Below are 22,065 nucleotides of genomic sequence, written 5' to 3'. Positions count from 1 at the left end.
TACACACACACACACACACACACATATATACTTATAATGGAATATTATTCAGCCATAAAAAAGAAGGAAACCTTGCCATTTGCAACAACATAAATGTACTTTGAGGGCATTATGCTAAGTGAAATAAGTCAGGTAGAGAAAGACAAATATCTTCTGATCTCTCTTATATGTGGAATCAAAAACAAAGAAACAAAACAAAAAAACAAGCTCATAGATACAGAGAACATATTGGTGGTTACCAGAGGTGGGTGGTGAGTGGCTGGAGAAATGGGTGAAAGGAGTCAAAAGGTTAAAAAAAATGGGCAAGTATACAAATAGACACCTTACCATACAAGATATACAAATGGGAAAAAAATCATATACAAAGACCCTGATAATATGGGGATTATAAGAAAATAACAGATATGAGATATCCTACACATTGATTAGAATGGTTACATTCCAAACAAACAAACAAAGCTGAAAATACCAGTCCTAGCAGGAATGCAGAATAACAGGAAAACTCATTCATTTAAAAAAAAAAAAGTAAAAAGAAAAAGTAAAAAAATTTAAATAATATATTTTATTTAACCCAATATATCTAAAATATTATTTCAACAGGCAATCAATTAAAAAATTACTAACTATATTTTGCATTCATGATTTTGTATCAAGTCTGAAATATGGTATGTATTTTACACTTATAGTACATCTCCATTGAGACCAGCCACATTAAATGCTCAAAGGCTACATGTGGTTATTGGCTATAATATCGGACAGTGCAGGCTGAGCAGGAAAGACAGACGTATATAAACATAATTTCTAGATCCAAGAGACTCTTGACATTTGCAAGAGACATATAAAAAGATCTTCATGTATCCCCAAATTTGTAAATTCTGCTGTAAAAATATCATTTTCCCTTTAAAATACAATAAAGCCTATGATTAGCTAATACTTCAATTCACGATTCTGCAGAGGAAGCTATTTCTCCACTTCTGCCACAAAGCACTTATGAAAGAAGCCCAAAATGAATGGTATCAGGTCTCAAGGTTGTTAATGGCACAGAGAAGACTTCCTAAAGTTCTACTTGTGGTCACCTTACCTTAGGAGACAGGTAAGGAAGAGCAAGTATCAAGTTGCTCACGGACTGTGAGTCCCATGATAAGAAAAAGAAAAGCACCAATATTGTTAAATTCAGCATGAATTGACCACATGAATGTTTGTGTTTCACTAAATTCTGTCTCCCTGGGGACAAAGCAGATGAGCCAATAATATTTAAGACCTACTCAAAGAAGTACGGGCCCAAGAGTTAATAGATCAATGAAAAGTTAGTTCCTAATTGTGATGTAGCAACCCTGAGGGTGGGAGGATGAGTGAGTGAGAAGCAGGTTCTATGTCTAAGACAAGTAATAAAGGGGAAAGATGTCTCCCTACTCAGAGGTGGGACTGCTGCTGAGGCCAGCACCATCTTCTTGGGTGACACTAAGACAACCGACCTAATCCTCTTAGACTTTCCCAGGCTGCACCGTGATGGGATTGTAATACTTCCACCTCAGGATCCGAGGCCAGGTATTAAAACCAGGAGCTGTTCTCTGACACACACGTGTGGTTGCGAGACCATCTCGCCATGTGGGGAAAACTGGGAGAAGAGGGAGGAGGGATACTTTGTTCAGATTTTCTACAGGGGTTCTGTGCAGTCATTATGATCAGTCTCCTCTATGCTTTTCTTCATGCTTGGTATGTTGAGTCTTCAATTTTATCCACCCATGTGGACAGACCACAACTGTCCCATTTGTTTTTATTTCCAATAGCCATTGAAAAGCCATTTTGAACACACTGGTTGGTCAATACATAAGCAAAAGTTTTTTCCAAATACCCCAAGGTTCATAGAACACTAAAGCAAGCCTGGTTCAAACAAAGTTTGATGCATTGCTACAAAGAGGAGTCAGTCTGTCGGTGGCTGCCTCCAACCCTGATACTGGATTTTCCTCCTTGGAAATGTAACATGGCAAAGTATTTTCATTCCATACAGGCTGCCTTCAGCTGCACTGAACATTTGTTCCGGCCCAGAACACTTCTCTATGAGTTTATGGAGTTAGTTGATGGTACCTCTGATTACATTTGAATTATGCAAAGAGTCTAAAATTCTTGAGCCAACGCTTACTCAGAGTAAAGGTAAGATGAGTAGTTATATTTCACCATATCAATATTCTCAACCCACAAAAATATTTCAGTAAGCCTCCTCTTGACTCACATTTCCTGAGTGTGTCCTGTTTCTTATGCAGTTTCATGCCTCAAATTAATTACCTTTCCAACTTTAGGAGTAGGTTTTTCTTTTCCCTCAGTGAGCAGGTTTTCTATTAGTTGGAGTACTAGCTGAAACTGAGTCCAGAATCCCTTTTTCCTATATCTGTACTGAGCATATGGTGGATTCTCTTGAATTGCAGATCGGAGCCACAGCCAAATTTGTCATTTGTCTAATTTATTCAAAAATCTCTATTTTCTAACTAAAAATTGTCACCATCTTAGAGCACTTCAGTTCTGTTGTGCACACCAGCATTTAGCTTTCTTTGGGAAGTGGGCCATTTTTCCCCCCAAAAGAAACACTTTTCAAGAGAACAGAACAGAGTCTTACAGTGATGTGGGTGCATGGGGGTATGTTTGAATCATCCCATAGTAAAATCACTCATTCCCAAACACCAGCTTCATGGCACCACATGTCATTGAATCCAAGGTGCAAATCTGTTCACATTCCAACCTTCCTGAAACCAGGATGTGTCGTATAATTGATACCTTGTCAACTGTTTGGCAGTCATTTTTCTTTCTTCATGGAACATAAAATGGTAAAAGAGCTTATAAGCAATGGTTTCTTATATTTGATGAAATACAGAATAATTCTTTAAAACTAAACCTCTATAAAATTACACATCACTATTTGCCATAGACTTTTGGGGCTATTTGTATATAAGTGAACAGGAGAATCTGAAGTCAGGGGATGCCAAGTGCTGCCTGTGATGGGGAAGAAGTGCCATGGATGAGGAAGGTGCCCAGGGTTAGACGAACAAAGAAGTCAGGGCACCGAGCTGGCTTCCTACATAGCTTCTGGGCTGGGATTCTAAGAATCAGTAGTTGCTGGTCAGGGGAAGGGTAGGAGTGTGTGTGGATATGTGGGGAGGGTATTATACCAGGCAGAGGGAAAGCAATGAACAAATTGCTTCCACAGTAGAACTGCACGGTGTGTGTGTGCAACCAACTGTAAGCAGTTGTGCATTCCTAGAACTTGAAGAACAGGAGCTGTGACCGGGGACACATGGGGACCAGTCTCTCCTGGAGGGTAGACATTTGATGCTATTTCAAATGCAGTGGTAACCTTCTATGTCCTGTCTTTGCTAGAGTTCCTAATTGACTTTCCGTAACAAATGTTGGGATGCCTGTGGCAGGTCTCTTGGGTTTAGCTTCCAGTTGCAGGATACTAATTTATATAATTTTCTCCTCATTCCATCTTTCCGTTTTCTCAGAGATCAACTTCATCTAGAAATATTACCAGTTTTCAATAGTGGGTTTTGTTTCTCTGATGCATAACCTCAGAACTAATATAAGCTGTATAATTTAGAGCCTAGAAGGAGTTGAGAAAACAACGGAATGAAGCCCCTTCCTTTTAAATTGGGGAACCTGTGATCCAGAGAGAGCAAAGCAAATCAGCTTCAGAGCCAGGGCTCAGATACAGGCTCCTGATGACTTGCCAAATGAATAGAAGAAACACACATTTGTCAGAGGTTCTAGGTGCCACATTAAAAAATAATTTATGTTTGTACTTTATATTTTGTTCAATGTATTTTTCATCTTTTTTTCCCCAGAAGTTTACCTCTAGTCACTTTCTCTTATGTCTATAATGATTTTTATAATTTCCCATGTAGAGAAGGAAAAGTGTTTTAAATATAAATATTTAAATGGTTTCAGTAGAAATGGGGAGGAAAAACTAAAACAATTCCTCCAGGCATAATTAACTATATTTATTATTATTATTATTTCAATCTTGATTCACCAAACTGTGTTCACACGTAGTTGATAAAGAGAGATCCCTGTGGAAGGTGGGAAGTTGAATTATCTTCTATACTTTCAAAAGCTAAACATTAATTAAAGTAATGTGATTTTGACTAGCTTTTATGGGTGTTTTTCTATGTCTCAGATATCACACAGCCTTCCTTTTCAGATTTTGATAGGGTTATGACTACTTGAGCATTCCATATAACTTTAAATGGATTCTGTTTCTAGCTGAGTTTGGGTCTCCTGCAAATGATTTTTGACATTTCATAAATTCACAAGCAAATGTGAAACACCATCATGATTTAATTTTATGAGTCATGCTTTAATTTTGTGAGTCAGCAAATCCTACAGGAGGAAAGCAGAATTCTAACCTTATTCAAGGCAGCTAAAAGATAGATGAGTTTTTATTTAAACCCTACACATGCAAGTCACTATAAAAATTTGCATTTTCTGTTAATGAACTGGGGCTTAGGATATTTTTAAATGATCGTTCACATTTGAAAACAGCTCAAGTATTATATACAGGCATTAATTAAGCTTAATAACTCCCTAACTCTATTAAAATCACATCCTGAAGTAAATATTTTTAACGCCAGTATAACTTGTCTCCCAATATGCTGCTCAATATAAAATCCGGTAAACCCATGACCATGCCACAAATCTGTCCCTCCTCCAAGTCACTTCACTATCTGGCCTCACTTGGCTCAACTGTAAAACAGTAGACTAGGCTAGCTGACATCTAGGATGCCCTCAGTCACAAAACCATAAAGCTAATTTTAATTATTTTCAGAGACATTTATATCTAAGAGAAAACTTAGAGATAATGAACACAACATCTTCCTTTTTAAAGATAAGGAAATTGGGTTTCTAGAAAGAGAGACTTTTCCAAGATCAGGTTAAAGATCAAGTTTATGAGGAGGAATTCTGGGACTGAAACACTCATCAGCCGATTAGCAACCTGGTGCTTTCCTGAGTCTCTTCGAGATGTCTCTCAAAGGAAAATGTCAAATATAGCATCCCATATTTGAAGAAACTTTAAAAAAAAGCCAATGTATTCTCTAAAAGGCTTTCCTCCTTAACATTAATATTAGTTAAATATATTATGTCCCCACGAAACAAACTAAAATCAAAATAAACCGCAAACTCAAATTGCTCACAAGGGGCACAATCTAGGTCTTGCTCTTCTTTCTCTTGCTTACAGCCCTGCTTGCAAAGGAGGAGTGAGGGTGAATTTTGTGCTACAACAAAAATCATGATGGTAGTAATGAAGAGGCTGGCACTGAACACAACAAATCTCAAGGAAATCTAAAAGAGCAAATAATACGAAATGGATTAGAAGACTGGAAACAGAAAAAGAACAAATAGGGTATCTTTGCTAAAGAAAGGATTTTTAAAAACGCTTGCTGTATAAATTATATTCACCTTTGATTTTATTTAGGTTGGTTTATGTAACTTTCAAATGTCAATTCAAATTTAGCATACATATGGATTTTAATCTCTGGTACTTACAGTGGCTTTTTCTCTAAAAGCTTAATCTCACAAGGTGAAGAATGAAGGAACACCCTAGTCAGACCACGGTCTCAATCAACTTCTGTCAAGAAATACTAGAGCCTTCAACTGCCAGCATAGAACATTATTAAATGATGGGAATACATGTTTTCCTTAAATTAAATTTTAAAACTGCATTTTATAATTGGGATAAAATTTTTTTATGAAAGATTAATCTGAGATAAACTAACTTTCTCATCCGAGACTGTGATGTCCAATACATCAGCCACTTGAAATATGGCTAGTTTGAAATCAGATATGCTTTCAAGTAAAACACACACTATAATCTGCAGACTTAGTAACCCCCCCAAAGTAAAATATCTATTAAGAAATTTATATTTTATACTCATTTATATTTTATGTTGATAAAATTATATGTATTTTATATTGATATATATGTATATTTAAATTTTATATAACTATATTGCTCTATTGTATATAAATATATATTTACATATTATATGTTATATTTAATTATGTTCATTCTTATTTATATTTTATATATGTATTTTTATATTTTATGTTGAATAATATTTTGGATATATTGGGTTACAAAAGTATATCATCTAATTCCCCCTGCTTCTTTTCAGTTGTTTCAATATGCCTCCTAGAATGTTTTAAATTACACATGTGGCTGCCCTTATATTTTTATTGGACAGCCTTGGTCTAAGGCATTAAACAAAGCAGCAAACAGCTAAAAATTAATTCCGTAACTCAGGTCATCAATATTCTGTACAAATATAAATACCTTTAAACAGTTTTCTCCCCAGAATCTCTGACAATTATCCTGTCAGAGATGTCATTACAAAAATAAAATCTTATTTATATACATGTATATGTATATATACAAAGACCATATATGTGTATATATAGGTGTATATATAATCTTTTAAAATGAACTACAAAATGGCTACAATCCACATTTTCATAATAAGTTGCTTTAAAAAGGTCCAACTCTATATGCAAAATATACTGCTTTAAATCAGATTCACAGGAATGATTATGTGACGTGGATGAACTACCTTTAGACCATCAAAAGTGAGAATATAAGGACAATCAATCTCTCTCTCTCTCTCTCTCTCTATATATATATATATACACACACACATATGCACATATATAAATACCTACAAATATAAAATGCATACATATATTTATAAATGAAATATACATAATTCATATATAAATATGAATGGTTAATAATATTACAAGTGTGAAGGAAGAAAAAGAATGTGAATGTAGTGACGACACCTATATGAAATTACACATAAGCATAATGTCAACAATCAGAACAATTTGGGAGATACTACTGTTTACAAAGTTCTCTTTCTTTAAGGTTAAATTCATAATTTAAAGCCTCTTAAAGAGATGATCAAGTAATTTCTTAGGCCTCCACAGGATCACTCAGAGATAGGAGAGAACTTGCAGATCATTCAATCCAATCTTCTCCTTTCATAGATGAGCCAACTGATGCCCAGGACTGAAGGAAATTTCCCAAGGCACAGAGTAAGCTTTTTTCATTAGTTTTAAATTACTGAAACGCACATATACCAGTACGTGGTTTATAAAATATCTATGCTGTGCACAGGTCCTGTAAACAAACCAACACAGCTCCTTTCTCTGGAAACGGCACGGATTCAAGGACTTCCATTGGTAAAGTAGTGGCCCCTAAATCATGTTGGAGTTTGGGCTAGTTTAAGAGCAAGGGATGAAGGCAGCCCAGGCAGGGGAGGGAGATGCAAGAGGAGGACCTTTAAATAAAAGTCAGCAGCAAAGGGAAGCAGGCAGAAAGAGAGAGCTTTGTATTTTCACGTACCGCAATTAACAGAGCCACCCTTGGGTCATCTACTTGATGTTATTTGAGAACTAATAAAAGATCCCTTTTCCAGGTTCTTGCTACTTTCTTAGGGAAGACGTTTACTGGAATAAACGGCAGCAATAGTGCTGTTATTATTAATGGTGAATAAATTATTAGCCATTATTAATAGCAAATAAGGCACAAGACCAGTTATTTTGGTGGGAATCAGGAAAGGCAGGTCCATTGGACATATACCTGGTAAGGCACGTAGAATACCAGGTAGAACCACCAGGAAGTAGCTCAAAGGCACAGAGCTTCAGGTCAGGAGTGCAAAGAAGAGAGAAGCAGGAAGCAGAAAGAGGCAAGTGGTTTGGTACCAACACAAAGTTTACCTACTTCACAATGATGCCCATGCTGCCTAAGGCAACACTGAGGAAAGAGTATTAGATACAAGGACACTCAACTCCTGGCCTTCAGGGAGCAGCAGGTAGAAGGAAAATCCCCAGGGTGGTGATGACGAGCCTCCCTCCTCATGCTCTGTGGGGAATCATGGCCCTGGGCATTGTGCTGGGCCCCTTCTCTCACGGCTTCCACTCCTCATCACCACTACTCACTTCTTTGGAACCATCCAGCACCATGACTATAACCACTGCTGTTCCTTTCTCTTCAGAAGGGACAGGTCTTACCCTTTTGCCCCTTCCCACCTTGGTCCATCTATTAGCCCTTCTCTTTCAAGTTAATCAACCTCCCTTTCTGCCGTCAACCCATATTCTCCAACCTGTTTCTTCCTCCAGTTACCATCCTCTTCCTTCTCTTCACAAAGTTCTTCTAAGCCCACACAGTCTGGTTCCTTTCTCCAACACACCAGAGAAAGGTTTTCACCAGGAATCCAACTCAAGTCCTCCTCTCACTTGACCTTTGACTAAGCTCCCCTCCTTGACTTCTCAGAAAACACTCTCTACACTTTTGTAACTTTTCAGTTTCCTTTGTTAGCGCCTTTCTCTCTGTGTGCAAGTCTTGAATATCATTGCTCTACAAGGTTCCAACCTTGGCCGTCTTCTATTACACTTTACTTGCTCTCTCTAGGTGATTTAATCCACTTCTGTGGCTTCAACCAACAGCTGTATGCCAACGACTTCCAGAATTAAACACCTCTCCAGAGACTACAGTAGGGGGATCAAAACGTGCATTTGGTGCTCTGGAGAGGTATTTAAATCTCCATTTCCCTATGGTCATCTTCACCTGGATGTCCGATAGGCACTTCAAATTCAGCACCTCTAAAACTAAAATGATCTCTCTCCATCTCCACCCCCAAATGTTTCTTCTTTCTGTGGTCCCTATGTTAATTACCAGCACAAAATCTACTGAGTGGCCCAAGTTGGAACCTTGACTTCTTTCTCATCTTTAGCCGCTGGTCTCCAAGTTCTCTCCATTCTACCTCCTAAAAGGCTACTAAATACATCTTCTCCTTTCTAGATTCACAGCCAGGGCTTAGTCTAGGCCTTCAGAGGCAAAACCATCCCTGTATCTGCCCACTCCAATCTTTTACACCATGGTCTGAACTATTTCTATAATATGCAAATCTAATCATACCGCTCTCCTACTTAAAACGCTTTAATTGCCTTCTCTTGTCACTAGAGAAAGTCCAAACTTAGCAGCAAAAAACCCAAGCCCCTTCACATTCTGGCCCCTTTCCAAAAATGTTTACTCTACCTCACACAGAACTATTCCTTCTGGTCATTTCAGAATGCTAGAACTTTCCTGAATACACTATCTCATTTCAAGGCTTTGCAAAGTTTCCCTCCATTTGAAATGACCTCCCCTCCTTTGTCCAATTGGCCAAACTTACATCTTATTTCAAGACTCTCAAATGTCACCTCCTCCGTTAAGTTTTCCCCAACCCAACACCTGCCCTCCTGCTCCCCAGGGGCCTCCCACTCCTGTCCTCCCCACCGAAGAATTAACTGCCCCACACTGATGCTAGTGGTGCCTTGCACTCCCATTATTCTCCTGCGATGAGCTGATGACATCTGCATGCCCCACACTAGCCTGGAAGTCCCTTGAAGACAGGGACCCTAACTGGTTCATCTTTGCCTCCTTACACCAAACACAGAACCTGAAACACAGTAGGCCTTTAGCAAATATGTGCTGGACAAAGGGCAATAATTTTGTGCTACCATTTACGGGGCGCTTTACACGCGTGTAGCACGTAGAGTTAATGCCCACACCAGAAGGGGATACAACCCCATTTTGCAAGTGACAAAAAAAGCTTAGAAAGGTGAAATAATTTGCCCAAAGTCAACAACTAGTAAATTCAAGGCTGCTTTTGACTTCTGAACTCCTGTTTCTAAGCACTCCACTCTACTCCTGGACCAAAGGGACTGGATAATGGGCTTGGTTTCTATAAAAACAATCTCTCCTAATCACAGGCTCAGGCGCTGTGTTAGCCCCAAATCCATTACCACCATGGTGCTTGTGCACAACGAAACCTTGCTGAAGACTCCTGGCGGCTATCAGCGTTCCTACCCATAAGAGGGGGGGGGGCACCATTTATCACAATTAGCTCCTTGGTCCCTGGCTTAGGATGCGCTACCCCAGAAACATGCAGAGAAGGCTGGATTTCCCCCACGTACCATTAGGTTTCCATGCCCTATTCTGGGAACAGAGAAGTGGGTGGGTGTGAGAGATCATGATACGGATTTTAATGTGTGCTCTGGGAAAATAGCTGCAAAACTTTATAGTCACTCGTTGTACAAATACACCACAGAATGAGAGGAACTTCCCACTCTCAAGTCTAGACTCTCAGGGCTAGCAATATACCATTATCTATATATTCATTGGTCCATCACTGAATACATATACCTCGTGTTTCCCACCCACAGTAATGCATTGCATTCAGTTGTCTTTTTCAGTCACCCTCTTTTAATTCTATGTATTTCCTGTTAAATGTATTCTAAAATTGACCTCTTTAATTTCCTCTATTTCTAATGACTTTTTAATGTCAGTCCCTTATTTTCTACTAATACCTCTACCGCCTCTCCATGACTATCCAGCACATAATTGAAATCAGTCCTGTGCTTACCCTGATTAATACATTTAAGCCTCTCAATTCACAGGTGATCAAACTTGCCCAAGGTCACTCAGCTAATAAGGGATACACATGCACACTGGGCTCCAGGCATGAGGACTATTTGCCAGTATTCCTTCCCTTTGTATACCTGGGTACTGTGTGGTGAACTCTCTCTCTCCACTCCCAACCTTTTCTGACCTGCCAAATTCCTACTGGCCGTTTAAGGCTTAACTCAAGGGTCACCTCCTCCACAAATCTTCTCAGGTTTTCTCTGCTCTCTCTCCTGTCTGGGTTGGGTGCCTCTGCCCTGGGCTTCATTCCCTCCCTGCTTTTCCTGAAATGTAATTGTCACCTGACCCCTTGATCTCCCTCACTAGGCTGCAGGCTCCTCCAGAGCAGTGTAGAGTCTGGGTCTTGTCTTGGGATTCCCAGTTCTGGAACAATGCATGGCATATAACACACACATAACAAATGCTTGCTGAAAACTGAGTAGTGACCCCACTTCTCTGATTTGGCCAAAGGCCTGATGAATGACATCATCTGACTTAGGAGGAGAGTCTTCCTATCATGAGCAATGCCATTTTCTCAGCTTTCCATGAACTCATTCTCTCACTAGGTTTACACTGAGACAAGTAATTACCATTAGTTGAGGAATTACCACTTCTCAGACACTGACATGAATGCTTCCTGCACAGTATGCTTATTCTGACAACACTGTCCAGTGGACATCATCCTCATTTTATGGATGAAGCTCAAAATCAGTTACTTATCCTAAATAATTGGCCTACAGTCACGGAGAAGAAAGGTTTTGTTTTAAAATAATGTATAAAACGCCTTATAGTCATCTCTGTCCTGGAGAGATTCATTAGTATTTGAAATTACTTACAGTGCATTAATTTGGATGCTAGAGTAGTGAAAGCATGGTCAACCAGGATTTATAGAGGTTCAAGGCAGTTCTACCATATGCATTACCCAGGGCAAATCATGCCTGTAGTCCTAATTTTCTTAGCAGATAAATGGGGATTATAATACCTACTTACCTCAAAGGGGGTTGAATATCAAAGATCATGTTTGCCAAAATGCTTTGTTAAAGAAGAGGGCAAAGGCCCGTCTTAGGGCACTATGCTGGATAAAGAGCTTGATGCAGTGTTTCGTAAAGATTAGTGGGAGAACCCTGAGCATCAGAGCCACCTGAGATGTTAATAGCAGATGGAAGAATCCAGGCTGGGAATCCACATTTAACAAGCCTTCAAATGATGCTATCAGACACAAAAGTTTGATAAATACCAGGTTAGGACAGTGCTTCTCAAACTTTAATGTACATATGAATCACTTGGGGATCTTGTTACGACGTAGATTCTTATTCAGTGGACATGGGTAGGGGGAGGGCGGGCTGAGATTCTGCATGTCTTACAAGCTCCCCAGGGAAGCCAATGTTGCTGGTCTGTGGATCACATTTGAGTGGCAGGGGTTTGGAAGATCTACCCCCACTGGAACAAATTAGCTTTGCTTTATTCCTCGACCACAGATTGCATTCCCCAACTTCAGGGAGGATTTCATAAAGCCCAAGCTCTCAGTATTGGTACCAATATTACTTGAACTGCTCAAAACCAACTGGAATGGATTCCCCAAGCTCTCAGTATTGGTACCAATATTACTTGAACTACCCAAAACCAACTGGGATGGATTCTTTATCATGGAGGAAAGGCAGGAGCATTCTTTTCAGATATAGACAGCACATATGTTTAGCATGTGAAAGAATAATTTACTGCTACTACTTGAGTCCTATTTACTGTGAAAAGCATTTTATATATATTATGTCTAATTCCCACCACAACCCCACAAGGTGGATTTTCTTGGTCTATGGATAAGGAAGTAATGACCTAAAAAGCTTAAGTAACTTGCTCAAGGTCACATGGCTAATTAAGTGTTGCAGCTGGGGTTCCAATTCTGCTCTATTGAGATCCAAAACCTGTCCTCTGCCCATCCTCCATGGCATTAAATATGATAGTGGTATAAAACGTGACAGCTTGAGGAAAAAAATGTTCCTCCTGTATGTATCGGTATTTGAGTTAAAGGTTTTGCTGAGGCAGATTCTGGATGGGGGTGAGGATGGGAATGAGGTTAATTAATTAGTGATCTATGTTGCCTCATGGACAAAAACATACAGATAGCATCTTTGTCCATGGTTCCCATAAATCTGATAGTGCAGATGGAATAAAAAGGACATTAGTAGCCGGTGCACTGATCCTAAATGTTGCCACCTACCCTCAGGCTTCTAGATGTGGGGCTCAACCAATAAAGAGGAAAAATTCTTCCTGATCCTTGTGGCCTATTAACTTCACCGCCTTCTCCTGTATGAGGTTTCTACAACTTAAAAGTTCACACCAATACAGGTTTACCCTGCCTTGTCATTTCACAGTTGCCACACTTCTCTTCCTCTGATAAAACTGCCTGCACCTGAAAAAAAATGTACTGTTTAGTCAAATACACTGAAAATACAGCAGTTTTGAAGGTTTTCTTTTGAGTAACAAAATTTTCCATATTTTTCATAAGGTTGATGTGGAGAGAAGTGCGTGGTAATAAAGATGCTCAGAGAAAGCAGTCAGATAGAGTCTCAGGTGGACCAAATGAAGGAAGGACAGCTATAAAATAAACTTGCTAGGCATTTACCATCCAGTGTCTTTAGCATTTAATGCCCTATGGATGGAGTGTCCAAGGTCAGTTTTTTTAGCCTTGGGTCTCTCTGCTATTATAATGAGTATTCAGTAGCTTAACTGTCATTTTCTAAAGATTCATCTTTAATAACAGTACAACTCTTTACCTGTGTAATGCAAAAAAGATCCAATTAGAAAGCTACATCTCCTTAAATTAAATATATACATGGCAGTCTGAAACCAATGATAATCGAAGTATTAAGCATTATAAGCTGATTTTGCCCTTATGTATTCTCTACACATGATGTTTCAAAAATAAAGACTGCAACCTAAAACAATAAACAAAAACAAAAAAAATGGTTTGAAAACTCACTTAAAAGTAAAAAAAATGTGTGTTTTAAACAGAAGGTAAGAAATTGAGTCTGGAGCACTGATTTCAAACTAATAAGCATTTCCTATTTCATTCCCCCACCCCAAGGAACAGTTCAGATCTCAGAAAAACTAAACTAAAGGTCCACAGAAACCAACCTGATATTTTTCTGGCAAGGCTTTACTGAAATGTTTAGACATGAACATGTTTGCAATGAGTCATAATTTGTAGGACCTTAATGGCCAGTGCCTTTCGTGCGTTTCTTCCTACATTCAATAACATTTTCAAACCAGCTGGTGGTACATTTTCCAGGCCCTGATAATTTTTATAAAGTTACCAGATCTCAGTTACTAAGGCTGCCACCCAGCACCCTTTCTCGTGATAATTTTTTATGCTATCTAAACAGAAGAGAACCTGATTCCCTTTCTGAACTATAACTCTCCCCCAACCAGCCAGTTAATGCCTTTCGCCAGAGAAAGGGCGCACGCACTATTTTTAAGACCCCCAAAGAGAAGTTGAGGGGCCTTCGGGGCACTCCAAGTAAAAAGGCAATGGGAAACGTTAATGGGGAGCCGTTCCGGGCAAAGGCAGACGCAGTAACAGGATATGTTCCTTTCTAGAGGAAGCGGGAGCTGCGATAGCCGCGAAGCAGGAAAGGCGGTGTCAGCAACACCCAAAGGAAACGGGCGCGCCAGGGTTTGCAAGGACGTGGCCTGCTTAGGGACTCTCGCTCCAGTCGGGTCCGAGGTTGGTGAGCACTTCGCCCGCGGGAGATCAAGCTCAGGCCTCCCGGTACTAGTGGTTATAGAGAGTCCCCATCTGCTCCCTGCCACCTCCGCCAAAGATGGGCAAAAGGAAGAGAAAAAGCAAACACCAGGAGCCGCGGCAGGTGAACTCGTCAACAAGTCAGCCCCGGACGCAAGTCCCTGCCCAGGAGGGACCTCGGGGTCCTGGGGCCGAAGGCGTTGGGAAGGCGAGGCACGGCGTGGGTGGGTGGGTGGGGTGGGGTGGGCGGGCGGGGAAGGGGGTGCTGCACACGCCGGGTCCACAGATGCGGCTGGAGCGCGGAACGTTTCCCTCCGCGCCCCACCGGGGCTGACGCGCGCTCTCCAGGCGCGCGCGCATCCTCCAGACCTTCCCAGGCCCCAGGGCGGAGGCGGGGAAGGGGAGGGGGCTGCGGCGGTTCTCGAACAGGGATAGGGGGGCAGGAGGAGGCGACCTGCTTGTCACCGGCGCCCGCGGAGGGCTGGCAGCCCCAGGCCCCCGACCGCCCCGGCTGCCGGGCGTCTCCCAATGCAGCCTGCAGCCCGCCCAGCTCGCCCTCGCCACGGCCCCGTAGGGCAGGTACCTCGGAGCCCCGGCCGCTAGGAGCCTCCCGGCAGCGATCCGAGCGTCCCTCCAGCTCCCTCATCTGACGTCGGCGTCAGCAGAAGGCGAGGGAAGGGGGCGGAGGGAGTGCAGGAACCGGCTCTTCCTGCGGCGGTCGCCGCCAGCCGGAATAGCAGCCGGCGGAACCCGTGAGCGCCGCAGCGCAGCGCAGCGGCCGGGGGGAGCGGGCGCTCTCGCCTCTCCGCGAGCGCCCGGGGCCGGGGCCCCGCCGTCGTCTCCCCCCCCCCCCCCCCCCCCCGCTTCTCTCTCCGAAGAATCCCGGCGGGCGACCCCTCCCAGCAAGACCCAGGGACCCAGAGAAGGGAGGGGGCGATGGCCTCACCTTGTTTGGGGCGGGTCCGGGATGGGGGGAGTGAGTCTCCCTCTCTCTATTCCCTGGGGTCTTTCCTCGACCCCCATCTCCTGGGGTACACCCCGCTCGGATCTGCTGCCCAGGGTGACCCCGCCCCTGCTCTCCCGCAGGTGTTCCACGTGTCCAAAGCATTTGCGTCACAATGACCTGGGCGACAGGTGGGAGCAGCAGCAAACGCCCCAGGGTTCCCACTGTGCTGTGCTTAGCGCGTGCTGCTTGCTTCCACTGTAGATTGCCGTGGCTTTAGAGGACAGGAGACTTCATGACTTCAATGCCAAGAAAAGTTACAGAGCCCTGTACCTGGGAATCAAGTTTGGGCTTAAAGTAAAAAGGCTCTGTGAAAAAAAAAACTGTATATGTATATATATCTTTCATTCCCATATATTCATATATCTTTTATACTTAAGTTACTGACGCTTATAGTAATTTCATCTTCTCTTATTCTTTGTTATCGGGAAAGAACCAAACCCTTCTTTTTTGAGTACCCTGCAGTGATCACATGAAGAAAAGGTGTTGGAGTAGTTGCTTCCTAAAATCATCTATGCGGAAAAGCAGTCCCAATGTGCTATGACTCATCCCTGATTATGTTATATATTTATTTAAAAGTTCATTGAATAGTCACTGATTGAAACAATTTAACAGGGTGGAAGGAAAGATGATTATTGAGTAATGATACAAACAAGTCTGAAATTCACAGGTGACAAGAATGGGCTGCTTGTTACGTGCCAGGCATATGCTGTATACTTTACATTTAAACCTTACAGCAACCCGGTCCTGTGGGTAGAGTATTATCCCTATTTTACAGATGAAAACACTGCCCAGAGTACCATAAAGGCATTCAGCCAATAGGATGTTGAGCAGAAGTTTGAATCCAGGGTTGTCTGAACCAAGAGATTTAGTTTAATCTCAAGGTAGAAAGGTGTCTGACCAAGATGCAAAGAGAAAAAGTATAGGAGAAGATGTTGACATTTTAATAGAAAGGTAATAAGATGGTACAGCTCCAGGAATTTATATAACCTTTAAAGTTGACATTATTCTTTGGATATATTCTTTGAGGCTTCTGTTTGTCACAGATGGATTTGAGCCTGTCCCAGTAGGGCACAAAATATGGAGCTGAGCAAATATCAAGGCCTTGAGAAATGGTTATGAATAAACAAATACTGATGAATAGGATCTACAAAATAGCAAATTGATAAAAACCTGAGATTCAGGAGAAATTTGGGGAGAGAAAAACATTGCTCCTATATATTTGGCATTTACAAGAAGCATTCAAATGAATGTGTTGACAACACAAGCCAAATGATTATCCTGTTTGTAAAAAGGAAAAAAGGAAAAAAATCCTTTTAAAATGAGAAAAAGAACCTTCCTTGCAAAAGAGAGATGATTAAGATATTTTGTTTTAAAATATTTGATTCCAAGTACCATTAACTTATGTGTTAAAACCTAGTTTAGGGAGTTTAAAAGAAACATTATTTTTAACAGAATGAAGTGCTATTTCTATCATAGTAGGTGCTCAATAAATGTTGGCTGAATGTATCAATCAGTAATCACAGCATTGAGAGAGAAATACATCACAACATTTCCTGATTCTAATGTTCTCCTTTCCACCAATGGTGATTTACTAGTTACATGAAAACGTGTTAGAAACCCTATTTATCAAAGGCTGGCTTTGTGGCAGATACTTACATTTGTTAATGAGCCAAATCTAGATATCTAGAGCCAGTAGCATGGCAGGTTGCTTGTGTGTTCAAAGTATCTCCTCAAAATGCAGATAATTAGAACACAGGCACTGGGGGAAGTGAGCAAGAAAGCTGATTTATGGAACTAATTACTCAGGTTTCCTTTTACCTTACAAAAGGCCAAGGTGGAAACCTGGGCCATGAGTCTAATAACCTATCATGGAGGCTAAAAGCAGTTTCTAAGACAATGTCTAAAAGTGAACAGACATGTGATACTGTCTAGTCAACATGGCACTGAGATTCCTTGGGCTCCTAGAGTTTAAGATAAAGCTTTAAATGACTTTTCATCATTATTTGTGTTGTCCTAACATTTGGGATAATACTTGAGGGAGAAAATAATAAACTGGTGCTCATCCTACATCACCACAGTGAGTGCTTTTCCTTCCCATTTAAAAAACTGCTCCATCTGTAACACTTCCATTGTTTCCGGGTATCAAGTTGTTGTTTCAATTTTGCAGAGCACCCACAAGGTGCTAGTGAGAACCGGAAACAATTTCTAAGAAGAGAACGGCTATTGAATGATGGAATCTTAAATTGTGAAAGAAATAATGTGCATTTTCCCGAGTGTAACAGGATCACAAAGAAACTTTTCCACAGAAAAAATCCGTACATATTCAATGATTTTTTTGAGGGCTTTCCAGTTTCCAGATGTGTTAACAGGACCACATGAATTAGGAATTGTGTTAGGCTGCCATTAACAGAGACGCAGAGTAACAGTGGATTAAATGAGATAGAGATTATTTTCTCTCACCTTAAAAGAATTGGAAAGTAGGCTGTCCAATGCTGTGTGGCCTCTACTAGGTCCTCGGGGTGTTGCCCTCCTCTCCTTCTATCCCACCATTCTTAGCAAAGCAATATTGTTTAAAGGTATATCCAAGCTAGGATATGGAGAAATGGGAAACTTCATACATTGCTGGTGGAAATGTAGAAGGATGCAGACAATTTGAAAAACGGTCTAGCAGTTCCTCAGATGATTAACTAGAGTTACCATATGACCTAGAAATTCCACCCCTTCATATATATCCAAGAGAAATGATGACCTATGCCCACACAAAAACTTGCACATATAGCAACATTATTCAAAATAGTCGAAAGGTGAAAACAATCCAACTATCTATCAGTGGATGAATGAATAAACAAAATATAGTGCAGTGGAATATTATTGGGCCATGAAAAGGAATGAAATACTGATACATGCTGTGACTTGGATGAACCTTGAAAACATGCTAAGTGAAAGAAGTCAGCCACAAAAGTCCATGTATTATATGATCCCATTCATATGAAAATCTAGGATAGGGAAACCTATAGAGACAGAAAGTAGACTGGTGTTTGCTGAGGACTGGAGAGAAAAAGAAAACATACATATCAACTTATATACATGCATTAAAATGTAAATATGGATATATATAGACACAAATTATTCATCTACATATAATACAATATATTTTAATGCACTGTTTATATTTTTAATGTTCTGAATGCTCCTTAGGCTCCCAGCCAACAAGAGCAAGTGAGGCAGAATGCCCTTGTGCCTCTTGGTGAATGGCCACCATGATGCAAATATGTGCTCTACCATTCATCCAGGCAGATATTTACAGTTTTCTACAGCTCTGAAATCCTTTTATTTTCTGACTCATCTTTGACAGCATCATCTATACTCTTGGTACCTGTCCAAGAGTAAGCTGCTGATATAGAGCTTAAGCTATTATTATCAATGTGTTTAATAAGAGCTATACATGCGAATCTCTCGAAAGCTCAGTTCACTAATAAGAAAAACGTTTTTTCTTCAGAGTTGCTAGGAGATTAAAATTAGATAATCTTTAAAGTAAATTTTGGAAAAAATGGCATTTTAAAAATTATTATTAAATTTGTCTGATTTTTATCGGTGATAGAAATTTCAAGAAGGGTTAAGCTAAATTTTATTGGCAAAAATAAAGTTATTTACTGTATTGGGTAATACAGATATTAGATGTACTCAAGAATATGTACTAAATATCTTGACCAATTTTGGTTTAATTCTTGTGATCAGTTGTGCTCTCTACATAGCAAAACAAAGCTTCTATTATACTCTCAGCAGGTTTAGTTATATCTTTAAGCAAATTTGTGTGCGCGTGTAAAAATAGAACAAATGTTTAATTAAAAACATTAGCTTTTGTTAATTAATAACTTCCTTTCCCTTCAAAATTAAAGCTACAATGAAGAGAGGAGGCTTATTTTACACTGAGGAGAAAGGTAATTCTTTTCCTTGCCACACCAGCTTAGATTTATGTATAAATAATACAGCTTCCCACACCTCCACCCCAGTATCATTCACTGGAAATTCTGCAAGAAAAATGCTGGTGATGGCATCAAAAAGGGACACCTCATTCACTGCAGGTGGAGAATTTCGTTTTATCGTGTGCCATCCAGTATAATCCTGCTTCTCACTAGGAACTGTGCTGGGATTTGGGCAAACCTTAGCCCAGAGTTCATAGCCGTGCCTTGGTCTTGGCAGATTTAGGGCTAATGACCCCCTCAAAGGGTCACTGTCTAATAAAGAACAGGACTTAACTGAAAGATTAGGATGGAACTCTCTAGGTCTTTGGTATCTCTCTTTCTCTGTGCACAGGTGGGAACCTAGTTCCCCAACCAGGGATCGAACCTGCGTCCCCTGCATTGGAAGGCGGATTCTTTACCACTGCACCACCAGGGAAATCCCATTGATCATCTCTTTATATACTTTTTTGCTATCTGTGTACCATCTTTGGTGAGGTGTCTGTTCAGAATTTTTGCCCATTTATTAACTGGGTTGTTCATTTTCTTATTGTTGCATTTTAAGATTTCTTTATATAATTTAAATAACAGTCCTTTATCAGATGTATTTTTGAAAATATTTTCTTCCAGTTTGTGGCTTGTCTTCTCATTCTCTTGATAGTGTCTTTTGCAGAGTAGAAGTTTTTAATTTTAATGAAATCCAATTTACCCATTTTTTTCCCATGGATTATGCCTTTGTAGTTGTATCTAAGAAGTCATCACCAAACTCAAAGTTATCTAAACTTTCTCCTATGTTATCTTCTAGAAATTTTATAGCTTTCTGTTCTACATTTAGGTTTTGATCCATTTTGAGTTAATTTTTGCAAAAGGTAAAAAGTCTGTGTCTAGATGCACATTTTGGCCTGTGGATGTCCGGTTGTTCCAGCAATCATTTCTTGAAAAGACTATCCTTTCTCCATTGAACTGCCTTTATTTATTTGTCAAAGATCAGATAACTATAAGTGCAAGTGTCTATTTCTGCACTTTGTTCCATTGATCTGTCTACTCTTTTGCCAGTACCACATTGTCTTAAGCACTGTAGCTTTATAGTAAGTCTTGAAGTCAGGTAATGTCAGTCCTTCAATTTTGTTCCTCTCCTTCTTTGTTCCTCTCCAACAATATTGTTGGAAAAAATCAACCTAGAGTTACCAGTGAAAAAATATTAAAAAGCAAAGTCGACTTTTTCAGATGTACAAAGCTAAAAGTTTCATCACCAACATACCTGCGTCTCAAGAAATTCATTCATGATTTTGAATAAATTTTATTATATAATCACATCGTATGTATTTCAAAGTTGCAGTCTTTATTTGTCATGCAGGTGTTTTGTCTGCAGACACTACTTGTTTGGGATCCGAATCCCATGATCCTTTGTATTAACACCAAAGACTATCACAGTCCTGTGACTCACAGATTGAGAATCATTGTTTTAGAATATAAACTTCATGAGATATTAAGATATAATCCAACGTCACAGGGGAGATGGATTAATTAGGATAAAGGCTGGGCTATAATAATATTTAAAGAATATAGTGGCTTAAACAATAGTGAGCCTTATTTCCTTCTCATAAAACAATCCACTCAGGTGGACCAGGTCAGTACAGCAGATCAGGTGGTCAGGGATTCAGCCTCTTTGTTATCCTCAAAGTATTGCCCTCACTGCAAGGCCAAAGAGGCTCCAACCTGTGGGAAAGGGGGAAGGCAAGGGTGAGGGTGTGTTTCCTTCAAGGGCATGACCCAAGTTACACGCATGTTTTTCAGTCACATCCTATTGGCCAGAACCTGGTCACATGGCCATGCCTTGCTGTAAAGGAAGCTAGAAAATATAGTCTTCAGCTGGGCAAGAAAAAAAGAATAAATATTTGAGAAATGATTAACAGTCTCTGTCAAAGCAAGTTAGTGATGGCGTTAAAAGTAGAAGGGGAAAAGTGCGTATGACTGGGAATTAGGAAATAGGGGTTATAGTGCTAATTCAGCCTTACTCCATGATTAAACCAAACGTTCGGCCCATGCTTCACCTGAATTACCCTTCCTATCTGCACAGAGAAACTGAGTGCACTAAGTCCGCGCACCACAACTGCTGAGCTCGCTTGCCTCAACTGGAGAGTCCACGTGCTGCAAACTACAGAGCCCACGCACTCTGGAGCCCTCGCGCCACAACTACAGAGCCCACACTCCCTGGAGCCTGCACGCCACAACTAGAGAGAGAAAACACACACACCACAACTAGAGAGAAGCCCGCACGCCCCAACGAAAGATCCCACATGCCTCAGCGAAGATCCTGCATGCCACACCTAAGACCCGACGCAGCCAAAAAATAAAAAATTAAATAAATAAATAAATAAAATATTTTTAAAAAATGATCAACATCATACCTCCTTAAGGAATTGCAAATTAAAACGAGACACCACTGCACACCTACTAGAAACCAAAACACTGAAAAACACCAAACAGTGGTGAGAATGTGGAGCAAAAGGAACTCTCATTCATTGCTGGTGCAAATGGAAAATGATACAGACACTTTGGAAGATAGTGTGGCAGTTTCTTATAAAACTAAATATGCTCTTACCATATGAACCTGCAATTGCACTTCTTAGTATTTATGCAGATGGGTTGAAAACATGTCATGAACCTCCACATGAACGTTTATGGCAGCTTTATTCACAATTGTCCAAAATTGGGAGAAACCAAGATGTCTTTTAATAGGTGAGTAGATAAACAAACTGTGGTACCTCCACACAGTGGAATGTTAATCAGTGTTAAAAAGAAATTTGCTATTAAAAGACATGGAGGGACCTTAGAAACATACTTCTAAGTGAAAGAAGCC

General features: G+C 40.3%; 1 protein-coding gene across 12 annotated transcripts in view; it reads right to left on the bottom strand.

Moving 5' to 3' along the window:
* Positions 1–15,322, bottom strand: part of ICA1 (islet cell autoantigen 1) — a 142,621-nt gene extending 127,299 nt beyond the window's left edge. For 5 of the 12 annotated variants that reach the window (XM_061198531.1, XM_061198537.1, XM_061198533.1 and 2 more), the window contains exon 1: positions 14,818–14,950. The gene's annotated coding sequence lies outside the window, so the exon portion shown is untranslated. Of the gene's footprint in view, positions 1–14,817; positions 14,955–15,180 lie in introns of those variants that run through there. The other 7 variants (XM_061198532.1, XM_061198534.1, XM_061198538.1 and 4 more) reach the window with 4 other exon arrangements.
* Between the last annotated feature and the right edge of the window lie 6,743 nt (positions 15,323–22,065).

The sequence above is a fragment of the Eubalaena glacialis genome, chromosome 8 (assembly GCF_028564815.1).
Source record: "Eubalaena glacialis isolate mEubGla1 chromosome 8, mEubGla1.1.hap2.+ XY, whole genome shotgun sequence".
NCBI lineage: Eukaryota > Metazoa > Chordata > Mammalia > Artiodactyla > Balaenidae > Eubalaena > Eubalaena glacialis.
The sequence above is the reverse complement of the archived record's forward strand: the minus strand, read 5'-3'. Positions and strand labels throughout refer to the sequence as shown.